Source organism: Lactuca sativa, chromosome 3 (genome assembly GCF_002870075.4).
Source record: "Lactuca sativa cultivar Salinas chromosome 3, Lsat_Salinas_v11, whole genome shotgun sequence".
NCBI classification, from domain to species: domain Eukaryota; kingdom Viridiplantae; phylum Streptophyta; class Magnoliopsida; order Asterales; family Asteraceae; genus Lactuca; species Lactuca sativa.
Window position 1 is genome coordinate 235,411,405 of NC_056625.2, and position 11,656 is coordinate 235,423,060.

The window sequence follows — 11,656 nt, forward strand, 5'->3', positions numbered from 1 at the left end:
AACGAGTTTACGGTCGTAAACTCACTTAGGCCGAAATTGTTTGATTTTTCGAGATATTCAGGTTTTCGCGCGATTTTTGGTTCCAACTTGTAAAGAATTTAATTATTTTCTAAACCAAGAAGTGTAACACCCCGAATTCCCAAGTATTATTTTATTCTTTTATTTTTGGGTGAGTGTGAGGAGACTCGGCGAGTTGGAGTCCAAACTCGCTGAGTAGGATCACGGTTTTGTGCGCGGGTTCGCGTCTGGCTTTGGCGAGTCCACGCTGTTTAATGAAACCCTAATTTCCAGGGTTTGAGACCTATTTAAAGGGGCTTATGGCCGTCATTTGCGGCCACCAACCCCAGAGAGAAACCCTAAAGAGATTTTGAGCGTTTTGGGAGAGAGAAAAGGCCATTGTTGACCTCTGAAGCTTTGTTTGGCAAGGCAAAGGAGATTCTAGCTAAGAGAAGGCAAGGGAGGTGGACATCCTTTGATTTTGGAGCTCAGAGCATCTTCTTGGAGGTATATTTTTGCTTCCTTTTCTGTTATCATGATAAACATGGGGGTTAGGGTTTCTTGACCCCTTTGTTGGTTAGATTTGATGTCCATTTCGTCCCTATTTGTGATGAGGCTTGGGATAAGATCCATAGAGGTCCAGAGAAGCTTTATTCCTTAAGCTTTATGAAGATTCATGGGAGTTTTAACCTAGAGTTATGAGATATGGGGCTAAAACATCATCTAGGAGCAAATAGTTGTTGTTTGAGCACCAAGGTTTTGACTTTACGTGATTATCATGCCTGGGGAGGCCAAATCTATGATTGTATGGAACAGATCTGACCTCAGAAGTGAGTTTGAGTTATGCATGGCATGGACTCGCCGAGTCTGAAGAACAGACTCGGCGAGTAGCATGAAGTTTGCCGTAACCACTCAGCGAGTGGTCTTGTCGAGTTGAGGGGTCGACTCAGTGAGTCAGGGAGAGTCAGGGGGACTGAGTCAAGCCGGAACTCGCCGCGTTGTTCTTGAGACTCGGCGAGTTGAGTCGTGGTGGCCCCGCAATTTATGCCAGGTGAAACTTGTCGATTCAGAGAAATACTCGACGTGTCAAGAGAGGATCCAAGGGAGTCAGTAGACACGTGTAGACTCGCCGAGTCGCCCTAGTGCACTCGCCGAGTCCGATCAAAGTTGACCGTTGACTTTTGTTGACTTTTAGGGTTTAGTCAGCGATGTGGCCTTTGGGCCAAGAGAGGGGTAAAATGGTATTTTACCCTTAAGAGGGTGCCAAGAGAGGGTTGCTTCTAGTCTCGAGAGTTATATTCATGAGAGTATTTGCCTTATGTGTTAGGCGGTGGCGAGTTCGAGATTCAAGTGTGGGGATATCTGCTTTCTGCTTGCCAGGTGAGTCTTCTCACTATACTTTACCTTGAGTAGGTAACCAGAGTTATGTGACAGAGTATTTGTATGCTATGTATGTTATGTGTTGTACTGCATTATTTCTATGTGATTTATGCTGTGCATGTTTACAGAGTTAGAACAGGAAGGTTCCCAGAGTTAGAACCGGAAGGTTCACAGAGTTAGAACCAGAGGGTTCATCGAGTAGGGTCCACGGACCCATAGAGTAATAGCCTCGAGTGGCTAATATGTGTTATGTGTGGTATTTTGGGGGACTCACTAAGCTTCGTGCTTATAGTGTTTTGTGTTATGTGTTTCAGGTTTCTTTCAGGATCACGGGACGACACCGGCTCGATTGTACACACCAGAGAAAGAGTCATGTTTTGAGGATCCTGGTTTATTTAGCAAGTGAAAATGGAGTTATGTTTTTGTAATTCGATTATGACTGGAATTTTTAAGAAAAGTGTTTTTAAGAATTAACGATTATTTTTAAATGAAAAATTGTTTTGAAATTTACGGTGTTACAAGAAGTTTGATGAAAAAGTTAATGAATTCGAAATTTTATTAACAGAAATCGTGTAACGGAAACAAACAAAATTTCGGGTTGTCACATCATTTCCCCCGTTAGAGGGGATTTCGTCCCGACATTCGAACATAGAATACAAATCATGGATCAGAAAAGAGGTGTAGATACTTCTGTTTCATCTGATCTTCGCGCTCCCAAGTGTATTCAGGTCCCTGCTTGGCTTTCCAGCGAACCTTCACTATCGGGATGCGACTTTGTTTGGTTCGCTTGATCTCTCTGTCCATGACTTTAACCGGTTCTTCCATGAAGTTGAGGTTCTCGTTGATTTCAATCTCGATGAGAGGAATCACAAGTGTCTCATCGGACAGGCACTTCTTTAGGTTCGATACGTGGAAGACAGGATGGATGTTGCTGAGCTCCCGTGGTTACTGAAGTTTGTATGCTATGGGACCGATCCTAGCAAGGATCTCAAACGGTCCAATGTACCTTGGGTTTAGCTTTCCACGCTTCCCAAAGCATATCATGCCTTTCCAGTGTGAGACCATCAAAAGGACGCGGTCACGAACCTGAAACTCCAAGGGCTTTCGTCTCTTATCGGCGTAGCTCTTTTGTCTATCTCGTGAGGCCTTCAGTCATTTCCGGATTCATACTATCTTCTCAGTTGTCTCTTGGATGATCTCAGGACCAGTGAGAGTACTGTCGAGGACTTGACCCTTGGCTAGCTGTGTGTCACCAACCTCAGCCCAGCACAGAGGGGATTTGCACTTACGGCTATAGAGGGCTTCAAACGGCGCAACCTTGATGCTGGTATGGTAGTTGTTGTTGTAAGAAAATTCAACCAGAGGAAGATGAGTGTCCTATGACGCGCCGAAGTCGATGATGCAGGCTCTCAAGATGTCTTCCAAGGTCTGAATTGTTCTCTCACTCTATCCATTAGTCTGCGGATGATAATCCGTGCTCATATTCAACTTAGTTCCAAGAGCCTTCTCCAACGACTGCCAGAATCTCGATGTAAACCTGCTATCTTGATCGGAGATAACGGATGCACGTACACGATGAAGGCGAACTATTTCTCGAAGGTATATTTGGGCGAGTCTCTCCATCTTGAAGTTTTCTTTTATTGGTAGGAAGTGGGCGGATTTTGTCAACCGATCGACAATTACCCAAATGGCGTCGTGCCCACTCGGAGATTTGGGTAACTTGGTGATAAAATCCATGGTTATCCTTTCCCACTTCCACTCAGGTATTTCCAGCTGTTGAAGTAAACCTGAGGGCTTTTGATATTCTACTTTTACCTTGGAACAAGTCAGGCCCTTGCTCATGAAAGTTCCAATTTCCGCTTTCATGTTTGGTCACCAATAGAGTTGTTTGAGATCCAGATACATCTTATACGAACCTGGGTGAATGGAGTATTTATTCTTGAGAGCTTCGTTCATGACAACTTCTCTGTACCCACCATACTTTGGGGTCCAGATCTGGTTCATGAAGTAGTACACTCCATTTCCCTTGAGATCTAGTTTCTTATCCATTCCTCGCAGTTACTCATTTGCTACGTTCTCTGCTTTCAAAGCTTCCACCTGAGCCTCTCTGATTTGCGCGGACAAATGGGAATGTATGCTCATTGTTAGTGCCTTCATCTTACGTCCTGAATACTCCTTTCGACTGAGGGCACATGCTACCACATTGCCCTTGCCGGGATGATAGCAAATTTCGCATTCCTAGTCACTGAGTAGCTATACCCATTGTCGTTGTCTCATGTTTAACTCCTTTTGATCAAAAATATGCTGCAAGATCTTATGGTCGGTGAAGATAATGCACTTGGTTCCATAGAGATAGTGTCTCCATATCTTTAACGCAAAGACCACTGCTCCCAACTCCAAATCATGAGTTATGTAATTGACCTCGTGTGTTTTCAACTGCCTCGATGCATAGGCGATGACCTTTCCTCTCTGCATGAGCACACACCCTAGGCCCTGATTGGATGCATCACAATAGACTATGAAGTCTTCCATCCCTTCGGGCAGGAACAAGTTAGGTGCGCTGCATAGAGCTTGTTTCAAGGTTTGAAACGCAGTGTCTTGCTTAACTCCCTAACTAAAGGTTACACCTTTTTGTGTCAGGGTAGTTAAAGGTTTTGCGATTTTGGAGAAATTCTGAATAAACCGGCGATAATAGCCCGCGAGACCCAAGAATTGCCGGATTTTTGTGGGTGTCTTTGGTGCAGACCAATTCTCAATCGCTTTGATCTTGGAAGGGTCCATGTGTATTCCTTCCTTGCTAATCACGTGTCCAAGGAAATTTACCTTCCTGATCCAGAATTTGCACTTTGAGAATTTCGTGTATAGCTTTTCTGCCATTAATGTTTCCAAGACCTGCGTTAAGTGTTGTTTATGATCATTCTCACTCCGCGAATAGACACGTATATCGTCGATGAACACAATCATGAATTTGTCTAAGAAAGGGCGGCACACCCAATTGATCAGGTCCATGAATACTGCCGGTGCGTTGGTTAGACCAGAGGGAATTACTACAAACTCGTAATGTCCATAGCGAGTTTGGAATGCTGTTTTAGGCACATCATTCTCATGAACCCGCAATTGATGGTATCCTGATCTTAGATCTATCTTCGAAAAATAGCTGGATTCCTGAAGTTGGTCGAAGAGATTGTCGATTTTGGGTAAGGGATATCGGTTCTTGATGGTAAGCTTGTTCAGCTCTCGGTAGTCGATGCACATTCGGAAAGAACTGTCTTTCTTCTTCATGAATAAGATCGGAGCTCCCCAGGGTGAGGAACTCGACTTTATGTAGCCTTTGTTGATCAGCTCATTGAGCTGGCTGGATAATTCCTGCATTTCCGCTGCCACTAAACGGTAAGGAGATTTAGCTACAAAACTAGCTTAGGGGATTAAGTCAATATGAAACTCAACATGGCACTCGGGATGGATTCCGGGGAGATCTTCGGGGAAAACCTCAGAAAATTTACAGACTTCGTGGATGCTCTCGAGGTCTCTAACTCTTTGTGTCTCGTTGACAACATGAGCTAGGAATGGATGGCACTCATTCCGCAGATACTTCTGAGCATTGATGCACGAAATGATACGAAGGTTCGAACTGAGCTTATCACCATAAATCATAAGGGTTTCGCCAGAGGGAAGATTGAGACAGATAGCCTTCTCGAAGCAAAGAATATCGGCATGATTGGTACTCAACCAATCCATGCCGATAATGACATCGAAGCTCTTGATGGACACAGACATAAGATCGATAGGAAAAGAATAATTGTCTAGGGTAAGAGTACAGCCTATGAATATGTCGTTAGTGCTCTCCTTCTTTCCGTTAGCCATCTCGACGGTAAACGTTTCGGTTAGAGGTTGGGATTTACATTTGATTAGGTGTTTGAATGCATGACTAACAAAACTCCTTTCCGCATCAGAATCGAAAAGAATGCATGCATGAGAGTTATCAAGGAGGAACGTACCCGTAACGATGGTAGGATTAGCAACTGCTTCCTCCTGGCCCATTGTGACAACCCGATATTTCGACTCTATGTAATGACCTAAAAAGTCAAGTATTGTAACTACTTTTGAAATAATGAAATTAAATTCGAAAATAAAATGTGAAAAAGTCTCTATAGGGATAACTATTATGCTAGATAATGTGTCAAGGTTTATAGAAATACTAAGAACACTAAAATCTGAGTAATAACGAAGAAATTATGACCATTCTAAGATTTCCGATAAAACCGGCAACAATGATTAAACGAAAAACGCGAAGTTTCAATATAATAGTTTTTAGCCTTAAGTATCTAAATGAAAGTTGTAGATAACATTAAACCGTGAGTGTACACAAAAAGAACGCCCAAATCTGACTTAGTATGAGGAAGTTATTATTTTTCAAAGATCCAGATATACCAGTAGACAGCTAAAAACTCGAAATAGAACTCGAGTGACTTTTGACCAAAACAACCTAAATGAGAATCAAAGGTCTCAACAATAGTAGCTCTACGGCGAAAAGTCTGACAAAAACGGACATCGGATGAAGAAGTTATGGATTTTTAACGGACTTTTCGTGTCCCGGCCCGTTAAAAATAAATAATTAAAAATAAAGTCAAAATTAGCCGATGAAGTCTAAACAAGAGTTGTAGAGAATATTTTCAGCTACGCGTGCATATAAAGAATGTTGAAAATGGAGCTCGTACGTGAAAGTTACGGATTTTATAAGTTCAGGGTCCAAAATCCGAGGTTGTCAGGTCTTCCACGACGTGACACAGTTTGCCGCGACCTGGAAAGTGACTGAGGGCGTCCAATCAACGGAAGGAGATAGACTTGACCACCACGATGTGGCCAACCCTTTTCCACGATGTGACACCCAAAAATTCACCCTATAAATAGAACTCTTTGGGTGCCGGGTTTAGGTGCTCCATTCTTCCATCTCTCGTGCTAAAACTCTGCAGTTAAGCTCCCGGAGCCCTCCTGAAGTCCTGGTTTTCACACTCAACTATGTAATTTTATTGAAAACGTCCCTTATGCTCAACACAATACAAAAGGGTTAAAGTATGAGCTTTGCATATGTTTTGAAAATATTTATGTTTGGGTTGTATCCCCCCCCCCCCTAAAATCATTAAAATATGGAAAATGTAGGGTATGAACTCACTGTTGTTGCGTGAAAGCGCTGACTGAAATGAAGATCCTCAAGTTGTTGCACGTGACAGTTAAAGGAATCCTATTATCAAATAAATACATATGTATCTAAATTAGCGATTTCGTTAGACAAAGTGTTAGAAGAACACTTGTGTTTGGTTGAGGAATGTTACCGGGACTTGATCGAATCGAGGAAAGTGGGTTTTCAACCAAAAGCACTACTTAGAAAGGTGTTTACGGTCTTTAAAGGCTTGGTGAGTTTACGGTCGTAAACTCAAGATGTAACAGCCCGGAATTCCAGGTAGTGTTATATTTATGATTTTGGGTGTTTTAAGAGGGGACTCGGCGAGTTGGAGCTCAGACTCGCCGAGTAGGATCGCGGATATGGTCGCGGGTTCGCGACTGGACTCGACGAGTCCGGATATGGACTCGGCGAGTCCGCGCTGTTTAGCGAAACCCTAACTTTCCAGGTTTGGGACATATATAAGGGGCCTTATGGCCGTCATTGTTCACCCCAGCCCTTTGAGTGAAACCCTAATTCGATTATGAGCATCTGGAGCAAGGTAGAAGACCATTATCGATCTTGGAAGTGTTATTTTGCAAGGAAGAGGAGGCTCGGTTAAGGGAACAACAGGAGAAGCTATATTCTGAGAGTTGGGGACACAGGGCAACGTTATTCAGGTAATATTTTCGAGTTGTTCCCTTCTATGTTGATGTGTATATGGATTTAGGGTTTATTGAACCCTTTTGTGGCTAGATTGAGTGTTTCCTTAGTCCCCCATGCGATTGGAATCCTATATTGGGACCCTTGGAAGTCCAGAGTGTCCCCATGCCTGAGCTTTTCGGGAATCAATGGAGGTTTTGGATTGGAATCCTTATGCCTTAGGTCAAAACGTCAATTATGAGTCATGGGGTGTATTATGAGCACTGAAATAAGGACTTTACGTGATGAACCAGTCTAGGAAGGCCAGACCTATGAATTGCCGGAGCAGATCTGACCTTAGAAAGCAGTTTGAGCGGTTGCATGGCATGGACTCGCCGAGTCCGATGAACAGACTCGGCGAGTAGCTTGAAGATTGCCTTAGAATGGTCCTGTCCGGGTTATGGGTTGGATCGGTGAGTCAGGGCGAGTTAGAGTGGGTTATCAGGTGGTCTGAGTCGAACTGGGACTCGCCGAGTTGTTCTTCAGACTCGGCGAGTTGAGTCGGGGTGGCCCCGCGATTCTTCCAGGAGGAACTCATCGAGTCAGGGGGGATACTCGATGTGTAGAAAGGGAATCTTAGAGAATTGGTGAGAACGTCTAGACTCGCCGAGTCGCCCTAGCGCTCGCCGAGTCCGGTCAAAGTTGACCGTTGACCGTTGACCAGAGTGGACCTGTGTTGACTTCTTAGGGATAGTCAACATTAGAGATATAAAGTGTTGGCTAGGGACATATGATGTTATAGGAGGATTAGAGCTCGGAGAATCGGGCACGAGGGATTCCCAGGGTTGTGAGATATCGAGACACGCGAGGTGAGTCTTCTCACTATACTTTACCTTGAGTATGTAACCAGAGTTATGTGACAGAGTATTTGTATGCTATGTATGATATGTGTTGTACTGCATTATTTCTATGTGATTTATGCTATGCCTGTTTGCAGAGTTGGAACCGAAGGGCTCCTAGAGTTAGAACCTGAGGGTTCATAGAGTTGGGTGCACGGACCCATAGAGTTATAGCCTCGAGTGGCTTATATGTGTTATATGTGTGGTATTTTGGGGAACTCACTAAGCTTCGTGCTTACAGTGTTTGTGTTATGTTGTTTCAGGTTTCTTTCAGTATCACGGGACGGCACCGGCTTGATTGTACACACCAGAGAAGGAGTCATGATTTGGAGGATCCTGGTTTTCTATATAAGTGAAAATAGAGTTCTGTTTTGTAATTCGATTATGAATGAGATTTTTAAACAAGTATATTTAATAATAAAATGATTATCTTAAACGAAAATTTGTTTTGAAATTTACGGTGTTACAAGTTGGTATCAGAGCCTTGGTTTGAGGGATTCGGATGCGCCTTCGGGTAAATCTGGACTCAAACTGAGGAAGTAAGAAAAGTTTTCAAATAAATAGTTTTCTAAAAGTGAATAAGAGTTCAAAGAGAAAGCAAGAAAGAGCAGTGTGTACAATCAGCCAGAGCCCGAACGGTGATTTCCCAGAATACCCTTACTTTTGTGTTATGAGATATTTATGATGCACTTTATGAGATATTATTGCATGCTAGGGACAGGCTAGGTATTTCATATCTTAGGACTAGAGTGGCCTGATTTGTGATGCCTTAGCCTAGGAATTGTTGTTATATGTGTTATGCTTTTGAGTATGTGATGAGTGAGAGTATCCAGTTAGAACCCATGAGGGGTAGAGTTACAGAGTTCAGTGGTACTTCCGAGGATGAGCCGAGAAGGTGGAGTTATCACAGAGAGGGGGTCCTATGTATTCTTCGATGCTCAAATGCTGCTTGCTTTGTGCTTTGTGGAACTCTCGATGATGGGAGTCACCTACCAAGTGAGTATGACGATATTTAGGAGGTAGATGGCTGGCATCATTAGGAGCTCTTCAGCAGCTGATAGCAAAGAAGTGGGAGGACAACGGAAGAGCCTAGGGAGTAAACCTAGCCAGATGAGTGCGCTGGTAGAGTAGAGGATTTCGCTGGGGAGCGAGCACGCGCGATGGGATTGGTGAAAGAGCAGGTCGAGCAGCTACTTAGGAGCTCTGGGATGGTCCGTGTGGAAAGTATGGGTAGATGTGGCAGGTAGTATGGGCCCGTACTACTGAAAGCAGAGGACCCATACTTGATACAGGGAGTATTCTAAAGGTCCTAAGGAGCGGATTGAGGAGTGATGTTATGGTCAGGGTACCATACATCAGAGCGGATTGAGGAGTGATGTTATGGTTCGAGTACCATACATCGGAGCGGATTGAGGAGTGATGTTATGGTTCGAGTACCATACATCGGAGCGGACTGAGAAGTGATGTTATGGTTCGAGTACCTTACGTCGGAGCGGATTGAGGAGTGAGGTTATGGTTCGAGTACCATACATCGGAGCGGAATGAGAAGTGATGTTATGGTTCGAGTACCATACATCGGAGCGGGTTGAGGAGTGATGCTATGGTTCGAGTACCATACATCGGAGCGGATTGAGGAGTGACGTTATGGTTCGAGTACCATACATCGGAGCAGATTGGGGAGTGATGTTATGGTTCGAGTACCATACATCGGAGCAGATTGAGGAGTGATGTTATGGTCCGGGTACCATACATCGGAGTGGATTGAGGAGTGATGTTATGGTCCGGGTACCATACATCGGAGCGGATTGGGGAGCGATGTTATGGTTAGGGTACCATACACCGGAGCATATTGAGAAGAGAGGTCATGGAATGAGTACCATGGTTTGTAGTGAATGAGGCTAGTGGTTCTCCGGTTATCTGGTCATGATTAAGTTCGAAGAGGCGTCCCTTGAGAGGGAGATCGAGAGCCCCTCAGAGTATTTTAGTAAGGAGTCAGCGAGAAGGGAGAATTTCGATCTGGGTTGAGCGATCAGTCGATAAAGGAGATGTCACCTTCTATGATCTGGGAGGTACTGATTATGTTCGTGTGCATAATATGAGAAGCATGATGTTTTAGTTTTGGGTTTGGGGGTAAACCCTGCAGGTCGTCATTGACGATGATTTCCCACCAGAGTATCAGGTAGCATGTGTGCCGCGAAGCAGTGATTTATCATGAGCAAATAGTCAGTTGGGACTGAGATAGTCGAGGACCACACTACACCTATTCGAGTATAGTAGGATGGATTGTAGTGGTATCAGTGGGGAGTTCAGTCGAGTATAGCAGTGCAGAAAGATTTTCTATCTATGTTGGGTGTTGAATATGGGAGTGGGTCCCTGTTCTTGGGATGATCCCGGTGTTGGAGCATTGGTTGATGAGTTGAGGCGAGGGGTACGATGATTTTGTGGTTCGGTCTATTAGCCAGGGATGTTATTGAGCAGTTGAGTTGTTTGATACTAGATTGGTACGAGATTTGGAACAACTAGAGGCAGTCACGACGAGAAGTTCTTGAGGAGTTTATCAGAGGTTCAGAGTATATGAGGTTGATTGATTTCCTTAAGGGGGGATTATCGGGCGTTGTGTAGCACTTTCCGGGGGCAGGTGCGATTTTGTTGGTAAAAATAGTTATGGGTTGGTTGTGTGTTATTTGGTGATGGTTCGAACCCTAAGTGGGGGAGAACCGGGTGCCGTATGTAAGAAAGCAGAGATTTGTCAAGAGCAGTTATAAGTGGAGTATAGAGATCTGTAGTAAGAAATCATGAGACCAGAGATGTCGGTGATCGAGGAAAGGGGTCGGAGCGAGTTAATGCGGGAAGTACTTGTTTGAGAAGGATGAATGTCTCCACGGCAGATGTTTATTGGTTAGGAATCTAGTATTGGTCAAAGTTGGGGCAAGTAGATAGAGAATGATTGGGCAGCCAACTCCCGGGGTCGGTATGCGTATCCTTGTTTGGATTTTGAGCGGCGGGAAAAAGGGTTTCGGAGAATTATCAGCATATTTCGTAGCGTCAGCGTTTTCTCGTATTCCAATCGAGAAATTAGATGCACCGAAGTTGCAATGTGGGAAAAATGTAGATCTAATTATGGGGTTCAGAGGAAATGTATTATTGTGTCTATATGATGCTTGGGGCAGGAGATCAGTGGTTGTGGTAGGATCTTGTGATGTCCTGTTGGGGTATTCCAGGGTATCCAAGTACGATATCTTTATTTCGGAGTTACTCATGAATCTTGAATTGAGACGACTTGTGGTATATCACGTATCTATGGATCTAGTGGGAGCCCTTCGAGTATGGACACCCAAGGAGATTAATTGAGAGAGTGGATCTTTGCAAGGGTGGGCATTGTTATGTCGATTGCCTCTAGAGTCTGTGATGAATATTCGAGTCGAGTATGGGTAGCCGCCTATGATAGTCTGCGGAGCACGAGCTAGTGGAGGCAGAGGGTGTTGTGATACTGCGGGGAGCCGTAGTACTCACTAGTCAGAGGGAGTTGTGATACTGCGGGGAGCCGTAGTACTCACTAGTCAGAGAGTGTTGTGAT